General features: G+C 44.3%; 1 protein-coding gene and 2 non-coding genes across 3 annotated transcripts in view; 2 read left to right on the top strand and 1 right to left on the bottom strand.

Moving 5' to 3' along the window:
• Window positions 1–5,025: 5,025 nt before the first annotated feature.
• TRNAH-GUG (transfer RNA histidin (anticodon GUG)) lies at window positions 5,026–5,097 on the bottom strand. The gene has a single exon. It is a non-coding gene; the product is annotated as a tRNA-His (tRNA).
• A 112-nt stretch (window positions 5,098–5,209) lies between these two features.
• SLC28A2 (solute carrier family 28 member 2) overlaps window positions 5,210–18,868 on the top strand; it is a 56,839-nt gene continuing 43,180 nt past the window's right edge. The window contains exons 1-2 of the mRNA XM_065941467.1: window positions 5,210–5,776; window positions 16,840–16,913. The gene's annotated coding sequence lies outside the window, so the exon portion shown is untranslated. The remainder of the gene's footprint in view (window positions 5,777–16,839; window positions 16,914–18,868) is intronic.
• TRNAH-GUG (transfer RNA histidin (anticodon GUG)) lies at window positions 5,760–5,831 on the top strand. The gene has a single exon. It is a non-coding gene; the product is annotated as a tRNA-His (tRNA).

The following is an 18,868-nucleotide window of genomic DNA, read 5'->3' as shown; positions in this document are numbered from 1 at the left end:
CAAAAATTAGCAAAAAAATAATAATAATAATAATAATATGGTATAATCCATTACCATCATTTTTTTTTTTTTTTAATGCTCAAAACTGTCCTAAATTGGGCCAGTAGGAGCCCTTTCAAGAGGCTTCTGGATTCTGTTGACTTGGTCTTGCCAGTCTTTAAACACTTGCTTGCTTTCTCACGTAAGATATTCCAGACACAACTTGTACTTACTTACCAGTCTGCGTTCCTTGTACTTATAATCAGTTTCTTTAAAGGAGTCTTACTCCCTTTTGTTGGAGATAGCAGCTAAAAGTTGACTTTGTACTTTAAAAATGGCTATTTAATATCTCATCAAATGAACATACCTTAGTTTATCACTTTATTTGTTGAGCATTTAGGCTATTTCCATTCTCCTCCCTTCTAAATAACTGTAACAAACATCTTTATGTGGATAACTTTTCCAAGTTTAGGATTATTTCCTTTGGCAAGATTCCCAAAAGTGGAGTTATTGGGGCAAAGAATATATATATTTTTTCTGACTCTTGTTACACATTATCCACATTATGCGTTTGCTCTCACAGTTCAGTTCAGTCGTCAGTCATGTCTGACTCTTTGCGACCCTATGAATCGCAGCATGCAAGGCCTCCCTGTCCATCACCAACTCCCGGGATTCACTCAAACTCTTGTCCATCGAGTTGGTGATGCCATCCAGCCATCTCATCCTCTGTCGTCCCCTTCTCCTCCTGCCCCCAATCCCTCCCAGCGTCAGGATCTTCTCATGAGGTGGCCAAAGTATTGGAGTTTCAGCTTCAGCATCAATCCTTCCAATGAACACCCAGGACTGATCTCCTTTAGGATGGATTGGTTGGATCTTCTTGCAGTCTAAGGGACTCTCAAGAGTCTTCTCAAACACCACAGTTCAAAAGTATAAATTCTTTGGCGCTTAGCTTTCTTCACAGTCCAACTCTCATATCCATACATGACCACTGGAAAAACCATAGCCTTGACTAGACGGACCTTTGTTGGCAAAGTAATGTTTCTGCTTTTTAGTATGCTATCTAAGTTGGTCATAACTTTCCTTCCAAGGAATAAGCGTCTTTTAATTTCATGGCTGCAATCACCATCTGCAGTGATTTTGGAGTCCAAAAAAATAAAGTCTGACACTATGTCCACTGCTTCCCCATCTATTTGCCATGAAGTGATGGGACCAGATGCCATGATTTTAGTTTTCTGAATGTTGAGCTTTAAACCAACTTTTTCACTCTCCTTTCTCACTTTCATCAAGCGGCTTTTCAGTTCCTCTTCACTTTCTGCCATAAGGGTGGTGTCATCTGCATATCTGAGGTTATTGATATTTCTGCCGGCAATCTTGATTCCAGCTTGTGCTTCTTCCAGCCCAGCGTTTCTCATGATGAACTCTGCATATAAGTTAAATAAGCGGGGTGACAATATACAGCCTTGACATACTCCTTTTCCTATTTGAAACCAGTCTGTTGTTCCATGTCCAGTTCTAACTGTTACTCTCACAGAAGGTTTTAAAAGTCAACAACTTTTATGTGTTAAGACCGGTGACGTTGTCTCACTTCTCTTTCTCCTTTCTCCTGTCTGCTGACCTCCTCTATGCTTAAAACCCTCTTCTCCCAAACTTTTCTTAAAATGACACTGTTCTCTTTTCTCTCAAGACAAATCCTGTCTTCCTCCCTTAACCTGCTAAATTTGCACATGTCCCAAAGCCTAGTCTTTAGTGCTCACTTCCCTTGCTGGGTACTGCGTGGGATGTCGTTACTTCTATTTGCTTGCCTTTGAATGCCCAGTTCCATTTTGAGCTCTCATTCCTTCTGGTTTTGTCTTCTTCTAAGTTTGGCCCTTACTTTTGGTCTCCAGCTTTGCCTTGTGTTCATCTCTGTCCACAACCTTGAGAAGACAAACATATCCCAAATATATGAATTCTGTCCTTAGATACTCTGAATGTAGATGAAGCTTCATTTGAGCCATATTTTCTATTTGTCTGGTATAAAAATAACATGGTTCTGTGTTGCAAGAATACAACTTAAAATGCAGCCATACAGCAAACTGGGCCACTTATCTCATTTATGGACTCCATAAGTTATCTCTGTTCAAATATTTATGGGGAGGCTGTATTCTTGGAACACAAACATAGTAGGATTCAGTTCTACCTTCACTGAACTTGAATTTTCTAACTTGAGTGGTTTGTGATTTAAGTTGGATTCTGACAATAAGATAAGGAAGAAATGGAAGTCCAGTTCAGTTCAGTCGCACAGTCGTGTCTGACTCTGTGGCACCGTGGACAGCAGCATGCCAGTCTTCCTTGTCCATCACCAACTCCCAGAGCTTGCTCAAACTCATGTCCATCAAGTCGGTGATGCCAGCCAACCCCTCCTCCTCCTGCCTCCAGAGGGTCTCCAAATGAATTCTGACCTTCCAATCTGACCTTCCAACCTTAAATCAAAAGAGGGCCAATTCCCAGCAGAGTCCAGGCTCCCATCCAAACGTTTTTTATGAGCAAGGTAAGGAATTCCTTTCCCTATCTTATCAACCCAAACAGAGTTCCACCCTCCCAAACCAGGAGACTATGCCTGGGGTGAAAAAGGACTCAGTCAGGTGGGTGGAGATTCCCCCTGGGGTATGTATAGTCTTCCTGTAGAGGGAGATAGGCTACCAATGCAAATCTAAGATTTCAAGTTTAGTCTGATTTCTGGGGGTGAGGAGGAAGAAGAGAAGATGTCACCTGTATCATGCAAGAAGCAAGGGGGAATATATGTGCATACATGTATCAGATGACCCTAAGTGGTAAAGAACCCGCCTGCCAATGCAGGAGATACAAGAGAGGAGGTTTCAGTCCTTGGGTCCGGAGAATCCCCTGGCGGAGGGCGTGGCAGCCCACTTCAGTATTCTTGTCTGGAGAATCCCGTGGACAGAGCAGAGGGAGGACTACATTCCGTAGAGTCGCAAAGAGTCGGACACAACTGAGCGATTTAGGATTTACACGCATACATAAACAAATATTTATTTATACAAAGACTGCCACAGAAAAACACATTGGAAACTGACGATGATTGCTAGATAGGGTGAGGAATGAGAGGGAGACAGTTTTCACTGGGCTTGTGCTTTGAATTCTCTATTTGCAAATGAACACTTTTTTTTTAATGCATGAAAAGGAAAGAAATAGCGAGGCCACAGGGTCTTTGTTTTATTGGTATAGGAGAATGATTTGACACTGATTTTCAATTTTTTTCAGGAGGGAAAGGGTTACAATTTGTTTGCTCTACTGCTGTATTCAGAGGATTAAATGAGAATTATTGAAGGTGGCGATCAGATGTGGTTCAGTTTTCAAAGTAGAGAGATGCAGCCTTTCGTTTCAAAAAACTGAGTTATGATTTATATAAAACGTCGTGGACTAGAGTGGGGAAAGGAATTTAAAAGCAGAGCCCCCTTGCCGTGCCATTGTTGCCACAATGCCGTGACTCGGATTCGAGCCGAGGTTGCTGCGGCCACAACGCAGAGTACTAACCACTATACGATCACGGCGAGCTACCGGAGACCTGTCACGGGAGCTTTAGGATTGTCTTCTTCAACAGTTATAGGCCTTCCCATTCCGCACGTCACCAAAGGGTCCACCTATGGGGTGGGTTCAGGCCTAAAGCCGAGTCTGAGAATGCGCAGGCGCATTGCTCTTTTGCCAGTTCGCTCCGGTTCTCTCCAGTTTGGGTCCATTAGCTACCCGAGATGGTGGTGATGCAGTAGGAAAGAGTGGGTTCCTTGTAAGGGAGGTGGGAGTTTAGGGGGTACCACTTGGGCAATCCAGGGACGGGACTGACCGGAGCTCAGAATGTTCACAAGCTGTGTAGCTCGTCTTCCTTGGAGGAATCCCATCTGCTGTGCCCTCGAGACCCTTCCAGCACCGAAGACCGGCAGAGGGGCGCTCCTCAGGGCTTCTCCTCCTTGTTGATTCTCCGAGTGACCGAACGGTGCCTCTGAAGGAGAACACCCCCAGAATTGAACTGGCCACTTAGAAGGGACTCCATGAATGTATCTCAATCTGCTGCTCCCCTCATCTGCAGCACCCCCTTCCTTGCTTTCCTTGCTCCCCCCGACGGCATTGACTCCTCCGCTCACCGGTGCTTCCGCCGGATCCGGTGCCATCCTCTGTTGTGTCCTTGGGCGCAGCAGGGAGGGAGCCCGATTTTCCTTCTCGATACATCAGAGCTCTCGTCCCCACGGCGCCTAGAACCAGGCTGAGTCCACAGTAGGCAGTGGCTTTTTGCTAAACTGAGAACGTGCCACTGGTTCTAATGAGTGAATCCAGAGGAACCACCCGTCTTTCTCCAGTGTCGTCTGCTCTAATCACTGTCCCCCTTCCCACCCTGCAGAACAGCCGGAAGGATCCTGCTAAACCCGAATGGAGTCTCACCCCTCTAGCTCTCTTCCCAACCCCCCTGGACTGCGGAGCCTTTTCCAGCTCATCTCGTGGACTTCCCTTAGTGTCGTTTCCATTTCTTAGTTATTTGCTTTCAACAGGTCCTTGAGAAGCGCTTAATACTACCTTTCAGACCAGGGTCTGTAAGCGTCATGGGGATGAGATAAAGAGAAGACCTGCAAAGAGGAATTGTCTTTGTTCCATTCCAAGACCTTAGCTCACGAGATTATCCTGGCTGCTTGCTGCTTGACAAATTCCCTTTCTGCCTTACTTCCAAGGTCACTTCTTCTGCGAAGACTTCTATTACCGGAAGCCCATTTCCAGTGCCGCTATGGAAATTTATACATATGTCAATTTTAGCACTTTGCCTCTTGAGTGTTCTGTGCTTTGTTTGGGTTGTGCCGGATAACGTGTGTAGCCCAGTGTAAGCGGAAGCCTATATTCTTTCGAAATCCAGTGTAGCCAGACCTGGCGTAAATATCGTTTCTGTCACAAGGGGATTGGGATCCATTTTCGAGGAAATTGTCACAAACTGAAGATTTAAAAAAAAAAAAATGGAGGAGAACGCTAAAATGCAGCCCCGTTGCCGTGCCACTGCTTTCGCAATGCCGTGACTCGGATTCGAACCGAGGTTGCTGCGGCCACAACGCAGAGTACTAACCACTATACGATCACGGCGAGCTACTAGGGACTTGCGCCTTTCGCTTCTCGCCTGAGCTCTTCTCTGTTTGAAGCCCCGCCCCCTGGCTGTGACATTGCTGATTTCCGCCCATCTCAAACTTCTCCTCGCTGCCCGTGCGTACGCAGGCGCACTGTCTGTCAGCTGTCTCAATATCAGTCCGCACTCGCCCGCGGGTCAGATCCCGCCGCTTCACTACCGCGGTGCGAGGTGTCTTGGAGTTATCTTACCCCGCATCTCGAAGGAAGTTGTGCTGTAGGCCCGAACTGATTTTCCTTCTTGTGAGAGTTAAGAGACAGTCCCATTCCCAGCCAGAGCCTGTTCAGACAGCACGAGCGCCAGGGCAAAATGGGTGTGAGAGGAGACCGGCGCCGCCATTCGGACGACCCGCAGGCGCAGGCCTCACATCCCTCAGGCTGCGTGAGAGTCCGATTCGCAGGCCCGGCGTCCCAGGGGTCCTTTAGTTTGCAAAGTACTTTCACGGTCCAGGCGGACGACCAACAGAGACTTCGGCCCGGAGTCTACGGCGCCTCTACTCCGCTTCAGGCTTTGTGCCAGAACCAGAGGGGCCGATAATGAGCGACTTGGGCAGGCGAGAGCGGCGGCCATCTAGACGAGGACGACACTGGGTGACGCGTTGCTCGCGGCGTCCCAGTAGCTCGCCGTGATCGTATAGTGGTTAGTACTCTGCGTTGTGGCCGCAGCAACCTCGGTTCGAATCCGAGTCACGGCATTGTGGCAACAATGGCACGGCAGGGGCGTCTTTTTTTAGACTTGGAAAGCCGTATTCTTCTGCGGTTGTTCAATAACTGCTTCTTGACATTAGGTCAGGGCTGAAATTATATTAATAACTCGGCAAAAAGTGAACCCAGGGGCTTCAGTGAGTCGGCCAACCGTCATCTTCTGTGTTATGAGACTGTTTAATTTGGGGAGGTTGTTCCGTCTGGTACTCATTCTCTTTCCTCATTTGCTATCAGTGGTGAAATCATAAATTGGGTTCTCTAAAAAAGCCTCACATTTGCTAGTCAATACTTTGGAGTGCAGGGATTATAGGAACACTGTGCAAACATATATTAAGAATTAGAAGCGTGCAGATTAGACAATACACTGTGACTAGCGAAAAATCTGGGCGCTCTGGACGGATTGGTACCTGTAGCCACTATGAGGTTGCAGAAGAGAGTTTGTGGCCTCCGTCTCCTCAGCCTTCTAGGTGGGAGGGCTTGTTGTCCTTGAGAATTTTTTTTTTCCTAACCTACCTCAGGTTTAATACAAATATTATTCGTTACTTTGTTTTGTGAGCACTTTATCCAGGTTCAGCTGATTTAAGTCTGCCATTTGGCAATAGGCAAACGGAAGTAAGTTTTGGAGTTGGCTTTCAGGTTGGCTGGGCAGCGGCTGTATCAGTGTCAAGGAGGGAATGGCGTAGGACTGAGTGAATAATGAGTCCCTCCAGCTTCTCCCAGAGGACCTGGCGGGGGGGGGGGGGGGGGGGGGTGCAGGGCGCGGGGCGGGGAGTGGCAGAGTAAGTCAGGAAGAAGTGGGGTTGTCCTCTCTTTACTGACAATCAGTTTACAAAGGCATACTGAACCCTGTAAAAGCAGGAGACTGTGGAGTGCTGTAATTTTCCAGGTCTACTTACTGCCACTTCCCTAAATTTGATGAGTGTAAAGCCACACAACTCAGGCCACAAGAGAATGGAATGAGGAAAGGTGAGCCTGAGAAACTTGCCCGACTTTGGACACTGATTTAACTGTTGTCCATATAGAAAATCAACATCACCAGCAGAAAAAGAACCAGCCAACAGGAATGTGCAATCTCTGTTCCTCTGACCACTTAAATAACTATACAGGTTTTAAAATCTGCAACCTGGAATAAGGTGTTAGGGTAGGAAGCAATGAAAGGATCTGGCTTTTCCCCAGTGGCTCTCCCTCCAACCCCCTGTTCCTCTCCTGCTGGTGCTTCAGTGCTGGGCAATGAGCTGCTCTCAGAACCTGGAGAGAAGTTCTGGTACAGTCACTTGTAAGAGCAAAAGGCGTCAACCAAGAAAATAAAACCCACAAACATGCACCTTTGAATGTAACCCATTTTAGCCTTTCACGTCCAATCCAAGGCAACTGAAGTGTCTTCTGAGGTCAGGATTGTAGTAAGGAAAGCTGAACAGAAAGTTTCCAGGTGCAGGAAGATTAACAGAGGGGCAATGTGTTCTCTTAGCTTCTGACTGCTGACCTTCTTGGCAGATACACAAATATCCTGGAGATGGGTGTATCCAGCTATCAAAATGACACAATATCCCCTCACTCGATTCCTCTTGCTCTGATTTCAGGCCCATAAAACAGACTTTTGATAATGATATGCCAGCCCACGTAGACATTCCTGCAGGGAAAAGCATTGCTCTGAACAAGTTTCTGATTAGTTGGTGTTTGTTCTTATGTTGCCATTTGGTTTAGACCCTTGAGTCTAGTTGGTATGATTCATTTCCCTTCAGTGTGCTTATCTCTGGGTGTGCTGACAAAATGTGGAGTTTCTAGGCTGGCAAAGCTGAGAGCTAGAGACACTGGCCTGGGATGACCTCATTGAGACTACTCCTCTGGGACACGCTTTCTGAGCCCTTAGCTCCCTCCCCTTGACTTCTTGATTTAAACCACATTTTTCTGTTTCTGATTCTGGGAATGTGGTCCCTTCCACTACCCCTTCCAGCTGGAAGGTGGAGCTCTTCTCTAGGGTCTCAGCATCAGGAAAAAAGCAAGCAAACCTTCGAGGGACAAACCTTGAAGGGAACATATGTTTATATGCTTCATAGTGTTTGCTTAAACAATCAACCCCCTTGGCTTTCTGGTCAGACTTGGTACATCTGGAGTTGTGACTGCTGTAGCTGCCAGTCACCACACGGGTGCAGTACAGACTGGACCAGCATCCTTTGGTGTCACCTGGAACCTAGTTCAGATTCAGAATCTTGGCCCACAAACTGGAACTGCTGTATCAGAATCTTCATTTTAACAGGATTCTCCACAGATTATTCATTTGCACCAGAGAGTTTCAAAAGTGCAGGTATGGTTGAGAGAACCACCTGACTGTAATGGAGCTCTTCATTATTTACACTGTGAATTTTTGGGGTTAGTAGAAGGGACCTGCCTGAGTCTGCTGGGCTTCATTGTCTACTGGGCTTTATTGATGGGGGTGAAAGGGAGGTTTTGAGGAGGAGAAGATGGATTTCTGGGAGGGAGTCACTGAAGGCCCATGTTTGGGAGCACTTAGGAAGGAGGCAACAGTCCTGGATGTACAATGCTGAGGCCGGATGAAACTTACTCTTGAAGTAAGTTACACTTTGACCTTAGCCCCTATAATACTGAGCCCATTCCTCAGGGATTCTCTGGACATTCAGGACTCAAGTTTCAGTTATTCATTCATTCAGCAAACTAGCATAGTGTAGCTAAAGTGCTGTACGTCATCAGGAGCTGCAAAGCTGTATATGATACTTCTTGCCCCAGATAGTTATTTTCTAGCTGGGAGAAAATGCTAGCCTATAGCAACAGTCAGAAATGACACAAGAAATGCTGTAGAAGAAAGACATCTCTTGCTGCAGTGGAAGGAAATTCTCCAAGGAAGAACTGACATAAACTTCCAGAATTGTAAAATTATTCAAGTTTATATCCAGCACTTCCCTCATTCTGATCCCCTTTCACCTCTTTATGTTGTCGTTATCACATTAATTCTCATTCATTTGATCAACTATTTATTAATGGCCTCCTATGTGCCAAGTAGTGTTCTAGTTTCTGGCGTTATAGTAATGAATAAGGCAGATACGTTGCTCTCGTGGACCTATATTCTAGTGCAGGAATCAGAAAGGAAAGTTAAATCAAAAATAAACAAGAAATTGTGCCAATGGAAAATAATGTGTTAATAGTATCCTGTTGTTCCCTGCCTATTATCCCCTCAGCTCCTTTGTCTGTAGAAAGTATGATGACTGATAATAGTAAATTGCACACATTTGTACTTTTTGTCTAATATACACAACTGTATAACCACCTCCACAGTCAATATCTAGAACATCTGGGGACTTCCTTGGTGGTCTAGTGGTTAAGACTTCAGTCTTCCAGTGCAGGGGGCTCACCCTCAATGATTTAACTAAAAGGTTGTTAAGAATAAAATTGGTTTTCATCTTACCTCTGATTTTTGCAAACCTCTGTTCTTGTAAATATATATTGCCAGCGTCATCCTGTCACTGGATGGGACTCTTTCAACGGCCTGACAATGGGCTCTTGAAGGGGTCCCGCTTCAGAATCCTTGGAAATGAATTGTCAAAGGAGACATACTGACAAAACAAAAGGAGCATTATTGAAAAGGGGCACACAGGCAGAGAGCAGCAGGGTAAAGGAACTGGGAAGATTTGCTCCGCCACGTGTCTCACAGTCTCAGGTTTGATGGTGGTAGGGTGAGCTTTCTGGGTTGTTTCTGGCCAATCATCTTGGTTGTGCCTTCATTTGATCTAACTCAGGCCCTTCCTGGTAGTGAGTGCATCTCTCAGTCATGATGGTTTTCAGCACAAGGATTTCTGAGAGGTTGGTGAGACATATTATCACCTGGTATCACCTCCCCTTCTTGGCCCCTCTTAGGTTTTCTCTGGGTTGTTTTTGGACCCCACACTGATTTTGTGTCCTTTTGAAGCATCCTGAAGTGGCAGACTTAAGCAAACCTGTTACTGGTTGTGCCTGGCCAGGGCAGGCAGTTTTGGTCAACAGTTCCCTAACAATCCTATTATCTTTAATTTGCTTGGGTCTCAGAAGGCATGGTACAGATTTTACGGTTCTTGAAAAGAAAATCGTTGGAATGCTTTATTTATATTAAAAATATTCTTAAGTTATTTAGATATACATGACCAGTTTTTTGGCAGTGGAAACCCTGGCAATTTTTAGAAAAATTTGTTGGGTCAATTCTGAGTGATTTAGGGGTCTGCTTTCCTGGAAACCAGGAAGGCAATGGAAACTCAATCACTGGACAACAGAGCATCTTGAAATTGTATACAACAGCTGGTGACTTGCCCTAAGGTACTTCCAAGGTAATGCAAAGGCCCAACATTTTAATAAGGCAGAATGCTGGGATTGGAAAATATGCAGAAAATGAGTCTGATAACACTTCATAACAGCTTTATAGAAAAACCCTTAGGTTTCCAATGGTCTCTTTTTAGCTCCCCTCCTAGGCAGTGGTTATGTATCTCTTTGGAAAGGGCAATAGTCTTTGTGATTTTTGTCCAGCACTATGACTACCCCAAGACATGGCAGTGATACAGGTACAGTTGTAGTCAACATAGTTCTCCCACTTCTTGTCTCTGACTACTGATCTGCACACTCCTCCCCTTCTCCTTCAGCCTATTCTAATAGGGCTCCTTCCTGCCACCCTCTTCTGCCCTGGCCCCACCTCACATATATATGTATGACTTTATAATCAGGTCCCATACCCTGGGGTCCTGTTCTTTAATTTCCAAGATAATAAGTTAATCATTTAAGGTCTTATCTTAAATGGTTTATAATTGTTTATTAGCCTTTGCTGAGGTTTATGCTGTGCCAGCATCAAGGGCTTTATTAGTTTTCTGTCTCCTGGGAAATGGGAAACACTATCGTGTCAGCAAGCCTGCTTTGCTTAGCTTCACTCTCTTTTAGACATAAGTTCTGGTATCTAAGCTTTCCCTCTCAGGACTCTTGAACCTTCTTTCTTCCAATTATTTTAACAGAACTTTATCCAGTTCCCTTCTGAGGGAGCCAGCTGACCTACTAAATGGTTGAAGAGTGTTAAAAGTATTATCCTTTACCCCAAAGTAACATGACCATTTTAATGGAGACATCTTAAGTCCAATTTCTTGATGCTGAGACCATGAGACCAAGACAGACAAACGGAGAGAAGATTCTCTGTACCACCAGGGCCCCATGGTATGCCTGGATTTTCAAAGCATTCTTGTCCTGCAAAATCTGCCTCATTTGCAACTTAGTATCTAAGATATGGCAAGACTTCCCTGGTCATCTAGTGGTTAAGACTCCAGCTTCCCTGCAGGGGCATGGGTTCCATCCCTGGTCAGGGAACTAAGATTCCACATGCCATGCAGTGAGGCCAAAAAAAAAAGGCAAAACCCAAATGGAAAAACAAGCAGAAATCTGAAATTCAGTTAAAGTTGGAAAAACAAAATTCCCATTTAAAAAATATCTTAGATGTGACAAGGGAGAAATGGAGCATGAGAAAAAGCAGTGTTGGTTCCATTTGTGTGGATAAAAGATACATAACAGGAAGGAATGTGGCTTGGGTAAGAGGGGGCCTAGAAGTTTTGTCTGCTCGTCGGGACCTCTCTGAGCATAAATCTGAAGTATTATAGAGGAAGCAGGTGTCTTGTTCTACTCAGGCTGTCATAACAAAATACCATAGACTGAGTGGCTTAAACCTAATGTATGAATGTATTTGTGCTGGCCAGTTTATTTTCTGATGAGGACTCCCTGACTTGCAGATGGCCATCTTTTTGCTTTGTCCTCACATGGTGGAGAGAGAGTGACTACTCTGGTGTATTACTTTATAAGAACAATTTTTTGTTTGTTTGTTTATCAGTTGTTAAGTCATGACCTACTCTTTGCGATCCTATGGACTGCAACACACCAGGCTCCCCCATCCTTCTCTATCTTCTGGAGTTTGTTCAGATTCATGTCCATTAAGTTGGTGATGCTATCTAACTATCTCATCCTCTGTTGTCTCCTTCTCCTCTTGTCCTCAATCTTTCCCACCATCAGGTTCTTTTCCAATGAGTTGTCTCTTCACACCAGGTGGCCAAAGTATTCAATAGTAATAACAACAATAGTTCTATTGGATTAGGGTCTTGCCCTTATGACCTCATTAAAACTTAATTACTCCCTTACTGTAAATATGGTCACATTAAGGTTTAATGGTTCATCATATGAATTGGGGGTTAAGTAAGTAAGTGTTAGTCACTCAGTCATGCCCGACTCTTTGTGACCTCATGGACTGCAGCCCACCAGGCTCCTCTGCCCATGAGATTTTCCAGGCCAGAATACTGGAATGGGTAGCCTTTCCTCTCTCCAGGGGATCTTCCCAACCCAGAGATCAAACCCAGGTCTCCCACATTGCAGGTGGATTCTTTACCAACTGAGCCACAGGAGGAGCCTGAATTGGGGTGAGGGGGGCACAATTCAGTGCATTAGCAGTGTGCTTAATCCAGACCCCTTGCTCTGTGCCCTAGAAAGGTGGGGGCATGTCCTCCAGTGGTAGAGCCAGCATTTGGAATTTTGGAAGCAGGGATTGGAGGCTGGAGTGAGGCTTATAAATCTCTGCTAGGATCTGAGGGGCACCCTGGGTACATGTAGTGATACAGTATTTAGTGTTGGCTTACACAGTGTGCTGCCCAACACCCACATAGGCCTGGATCTCTTAGCATCCAAAGTTCCTCTGCTCAGAAGCTCTAACTTCTGTGGCCCACAGGTCCACAGCCCTGTGCCAATAGGTGTTCAGTTTAAGGGTTGTGAAAAGGACTGACTCCCTGGCCTCCAAAATTCGTTCAGTCAACAACTAAAGAGCCAGGCACTGATTTAGGCACAGGGAGAAGAAACCTGACTTTGACAAAGCCCACCTCCCTCTTTTGCTCACCAATTCTGCAAAACCCTTTACAGGGCAGAGAAACTACATAGTTACTTCCTGACTTTGGTTCCAAGGGAAGCAGCCAATCTCTGATCTTTTCCTGAGGACAGATTTTGATCAGGCTGGAGAGGAAGAAGACAGGATGGAGAAAAGGGAACAGAGAGGGGGCTTTAGTGCCGAAGACTGGCTTCCCAGTCATCTGTGCTGTCCTTTATTGGATGTCTCAGACATGGCCTCTCCTTTTCATGCCCCTATCTGACCCAGGCAGGGCCCCTTCTCCTACTCTTTGTGATATGGTCAGTGGTTTCCTTGGAAAGGCTTGCACAGGTGGAGAGGATAGGAGGGAAATGAGATGGTGGCCACCACTCTGTTCCATCTTTCTTGCAGGCAGGTTCTACTCTTTTAGGCAATGGAGTCAACAGGCCTGGAAGAGTTCTTGAGAACTGACCTATGGACTGAATCACAGGCAGAGTTTACAGACTTCAAAGTTAGTGCATCTGGGCTGCCCTTCCCTACTATCAGAGTTGCCTTAATTCCTTTCTGGAGGATGCCATTATATCAAAACTTATCTTCATTGCAATACTTGCTTCTAGAAGGCTTTATCAGGAACTGGAACAGCTTCCTGGGGGAGATGTGAACTGAGGGTCTGAATCAGTGCCCCAGCTGCAGTGCCCCTATCAGTACCCTCTGATTAGGGGAGACTAGGGGATTTGGGAGCCTATGGATTGGGAGTTCTCAACTCTACTTGAGAAATAACCAACTGTTTGGATTCAAAACTAAGACTTCCACTTATCAGCAGTTGGGCAAGTTGTTTAACCTCTTTAAGTATTTCATCTTTCTAAGCTTGAGTTCCCTTGTGTAGAAAACTGGGATAGTAATAGTACTTTCCTCAAAGGTGTAAGAGAGGAAGAAAATGAGTGAAATACATGTCAGCTTGGAGTAGTGCCTGAAATATGATAAATGAACAATATAACTTAAAAAAAAAGCAAAAGGATCCATATTAGGATGTTTTTACTTCAGGTACTAAAGTTTTGGGAGCATCTTACCATTTATACAGACATTTTTTCTCCTTTCCCTTTTGTTCTTATTTAGTAGGCAGACTCTCAATCTTGTAGGCAGGTAAACTTATCACTTCCATTTTGCAGAAGTGGGACTCGAGATTCAAGATGGTTAAAATATTTTCCCTAAAGGCACGAAATCATTTCTCATGGAGTCTCTAACTCCAAATCTCTCCAATCCTGCCTTAAAAGTTAAAAAGGAAAAAAAAAAAAAAAAAAAGAAGAAGAAGAAAGAGAGGTAGAGAGAAAAACCTTGAAATGCTTAACAACAAATATTTTGGTCAAGGATTACTTCCTTATAACTTGTTTTTCAAACAAGTATAGACTTTCACCAATAAGGTATACTTAGAGCACCTAGGAGGGTCAGAAGTGAGAAATGAACACCAACTTTCCTAGACTTTGTCCACCTTACAATTTAACCATGGGAAATAATTAGCCAACTACAGATCAATAAGGAATAATAGAGGTTAGGCTTCTCTAATCAGAAGCCAAGGCAAAAATCTCCCAAGAAGTTCAGCAAATAGAAAATAAAGATTCTAGTCACAGTCCTGTAAGACTAATTGTGGGAGGTTGTTGTTAATGCTGAATCTCTAGACCACATGACTGTGTTCACAGGGCCTCACTGAGTTCTTCATGAGCCTCATTCATTCCCCCATAAAGCCTTTAAAAAATATTAAATAATTAATTAGTCAGGCTGCACCGGGTCTTAGTTGTGGCACATGGGGTCTTTGATTTTCACTGGGGCATGCGGGATCTCTTAGTTAGTTGCAGCTTATGGGATCTAGTTACCCAACCAGGGATCAAACACCCAGGCTCCCTGCATTGGAAGCATAGAGTCTTAACCATGAGAGCACCAGGGAAGTCGCTCCCAGGATAAAGCCTTGACTGCTCACCCACCTGCTCCCTGACACACACACCCTCATCTCTGTCTGTCTCAGTCACCAGCTGCACTCTGCAGGGACTGAGGTGGTCCACACAGGAGTTTGGGAAGCTGTTCCCCAGAGTTCTGTCTATCACAGCTCTTAGGCAACTCACTGCAAGATGTAACAGAGGTGGGAAACAGAGAGGAAGGGGTATGAGAGACAGACAGAGATGAAAGGGAGAGGGAAGTAGAGTCAAAGAGATAGAGAAGTTACAAACAGGATGTCGAGAAAGAATCTTTAGGAATAAGATTTCTTAACACCAGAGCAGAAAGGTTAATTCCTTAGGACTTACCATAGTTTCACTCTGCTTTCTGTGGTGAGAGAACATTTGGTTGATCTTTCAGTTAGGTATTTCTAGAAACTCTTTACTGAAAGAAAAGGTTATCTAGTGCTTGGTTTTTGAATTGGCCAAGACCAGTGCTTGCGGTATGGAAGGGTATTTATCATCTCCCTCCTCTATTTTCACACCCTTTACACTTTCAATGTCTCATTACTCTGAAAGGAACCTGTGTGGGAGACAAAGCTAAAGAGAAAAAGACTTTAAATTTCTCTTAGGCAAAATTTAAAAAACAGCAGAATTCCATAAGAAATGGCAAACATTTCAAAAAACAAATCATACTTGAATATAGAAAACATTAAAAAATAAAGGAATCCTTGGAAAACACTTGTCATTACTACCCCTTTAAATCTGCCATTTAACTGTCCCCAGTAATTTGCATGGGCTGGTGTTTAGGGTCCACCCTTTCCAAAACTGTGACATTGAAGAGATGGATCTTTTTGCACCCCATTCCATGTCTTTTTTTTCTCCTTCACAAGGTCTTCTCTCAGGGAACTTTCCCTCTGATGAGAGGGAACAATAGCCCTAGCTCTAGCCCAGACCCTGTACCTGGCTCGAACATATGCCTAGCTCTACACAAGGCCAAGTGAGGCAAGTACCTCTGCGGGGACAGAAGGAGAAAGTAAGGATAAGGACTGCTTTACCTAGAGGGTAACAGAGGGAATTTGGGAGGAGATGGCATCTGACAAGATAAGTGCAATTTCATGTTTAGAACAAGTGGTGCTGAGACATCAGTGAATCATCTAATTGGAAAGGACCTTCAGGTTTTTGGGAAGACAGAATGAGGGGAGACTTCTCAAGGTCCCAGTTAGAGAGAGGGACTGGATGTCATCTTCATGAAGTGGAAGGTGTGTAACAGACTGTTGGATTCACTGCAGGCCCAAGTGCACGACCAGCAGAGCAGAGAGTCCCGTGCTGACCAGGCAGTTGTTTGCAGCTTGATGCCCTGCACTGTCCACAGTCAGTTCAGTTGTGGTTAACAAGATGATCTTAAAGGTCCATTTTGCTCTAAAAATCTGTTAGATTCTACAAGATAACCTGCCTCATTCCTCCAGATAACAGCTGTTTTATGACCCTGGCTGGCACCAAGGCCAAATGGAATTGAGCCTGGGAGGAATGGGAGGGCCGCGAAGTTCTTTTCCTTGGAACTTGATTTTTTCAATTACCTTTCTGGAAGCACGATAATTTCTCAATCTGTTCTCTTTTTAGCTGATAACAAGATAGTGTAGATCTGTATCCACTTAACAGTAGCTCAATTCATGATTGTAAAGTTGAAATTTTCAGTTTGCTAGTTCTCTGCCTTTCCTTTAAATGTAATTCCTTCGTTTTATTTATTTATTTAAGTCATACTGGATGTGGGATCTTAGTTACCCGACCAGGGATCAAATCCATGCCCCTGACAGTGGAAGCATGGAGTCTTAACCACTGGACCACCAGGGAGGTCCCAATTCCTTCATTTTTTTTTTCCAATTCCTTCATTTTAAACAGTTTTCCTCCAAAGATTGCTAAATGACATTAGTGTGATATGAACACTGGTAGACCTATCCTTAGAGTTCAAGAAGGGATCACCCATGTGGGAAGATTTCATGGGTTCCAGAAAGGTCCTGATGATCAAAGCTATGCTAACTAACTCCTTTTCTTAGGGCATGATTTCTTCATTATTTGTTATCCAATAAGTGTTTATCAAGTACCTGTTGTGTTACAACCCTAGGAGAAGCACTGTGCATTTGATCTGCAAATGATACAAAATGTTTTGAATGTTTGTTTGTGTGTTTGTGTTAACTATGTTACCAGGCTGCTGGAGAGCCTTCGTGTCAGTCTGACAGATGGTTGAGTGCATCATAGAGGAGACTGGAATTTGTTTGGAGGTGAGACCGGAGCAGGAATGGTTTCATGGGTGTGCGACCTTGTCAGTCACACAAGGCCCACTCTCAGAGGGGTCCCATGCTTGCTTTAATGCTCTGCCGTCAACATCTGGTAATTCTTTTTTTGATCAAGGGGGGGCACGTTTTAGTTTCACACTGGGCCCCACAAATTATGTAGGTGGTCTTGAATAAGAGAGATTCTTCTGGAGAGAATTCTATATCTGGGGGCAGAAGACTATAGTAATAATAATACAAGTTGCATAGGAGTGGAAGAAAAGGCACCATACACTGAGCTGTGAATTTGTCCATAATTATTTGTTGAATTGAAGTTAGAGAAAAAGCTGTCCCTATCAAGCATTTACTTATCTCAATAAGTAAACATTTTATATAAATCAACTCGATTTAGGATTCTGTTGAGTGGACACTGTAGTTACCCACATTCGTTCTTAAACTAATGCTGCTTTGTTACAGTCAACTACCATTCTGTTTACAAAATGGTAGTCAAAAAAAAAAAAACAACAACAACAATGAAAAAAAATCACACAAAAAAGGAGAACAAAAACAAACAAGCAAAAAAATGATAGGCAAAGTTTTTATATAGATGTCTGCTTCACCTCTTTGCCTATCCTCTGCCCTCCAGTGTAATCTGCTATTTTTTGAAGCTGTAGATCTGAAAGTCCTAAAAGGCAGAATGAAGACTTTTTATTTTATTTATTTCTTTTTTTTCTTTTTTTTTTTTTTTGAGGCCCTTTACCTTCCCTAAGACTTTTTAATTGTATCTATTTCTGCTAAAGAACCCAATACTGATCTTCACAGGCCTTTATTAAAAAGCTTCTTCCTGGAACTTCCCTGGTGGCACAGTGGATAAGAATCCGCCTGCCAGTGCAAGGGACACAGGTTTGATCCCTGGTCCGGGAAGTTTCCACATGCTATGGATCTAAGCCTACGAGCTACAACTGCTGAGCCCATGTGTTGCAGCTACTGAAGCATATGCACCTAGAGCCTGTGCTCCACAACGAGAAGCTACCACAATGAGAAGGCCACTCCCTACAATAAAGAGTAACCCCTGATCTCCACAACTAAAGAAAGCCAGTACAAAGCAACGAAGACCCACTGTAGCCAAACTGAATAAAATTAAAAAGATGCTATGGGGGCTTCCCTGGAGGTCCATTGTTTCTTTCCTTTTTTTAAAAAAGCTTTTTTCCAGGAGGACAGGACCCTTGTCTTTGTGGGTCACGACTGTGTCCTCAGCATCTAAGGCTGCATCCAGCACAATAGTAGCCACTCATAATTACTCATAGATTTCCACTTCTGGCCAAGACGGAGTGACAGGGTCCATACTAACTCTCATCGTAAGCAACTGAAAAGATTTTCAGATATTGGACAACAGGCAGCACAGGATGGTGATCTTTGAAAGGGCAATAAGATGAACCCTGTGATTGTCTTAGCTTACTGCCTAGGAAAGGGTTTCTAGGCCCAAAGATCTCATGGAGTTCAGAGTTCAGTTCAAGATGGCTGGTACGGGCAGAGTACGGAGGAGGAGAGAGTAACAGAGAGAAGGCTGATAAGGACATGCATGTGAGGAAACCACTGATTTCTGAGAAAGAAGAATTGGAAAAGAGCAATCAGAAAAATCCGTGGAGCTTGCTCAGGACTGGGAAACTACTAACCCAAGTGGAAAGACCTAACTGCTGGGGCTGGAAAGACCTAACTCCTGGGGCATTGAGCCAAGCTCTCATGAAAGGCTTGTTTCAGTAGTAGAGCCAAATTAGTCCTAGCTTAAAGGCTGTTTTGTTTTTCTTTGGGCTCAAGACAGGTGGGAACTTAGTTCCGTGTAGGAAACCCACATCCCCTGCAGTGGAAGTTCAGAGTCGTAACCACTGGACTGCCCACAAGTCCCTGTAAAGGCTGCTTTGGACCTCTGTAAACAGAGCAGAAAAAAACGAGACTTGGTAGAT

The sequence above is a fragment of the Muntiacus reevesi genome, chromosome 7 (assembly GCF_963930625.1).
Source record: "Muntiacus reevesi chromosome 7, mMunRee1.1, whole genome shotgun sequence".
Classification (NCBI taxonomy): Eukaryota; Metazoa; Chordata; class Mammalia; order Artiodactyla; family Cervidae; genus Muntiacus; species Muntiacus reevesi.
This window is presented reverse-complemented; position numbering and strand designations above follow the sequence as displayed.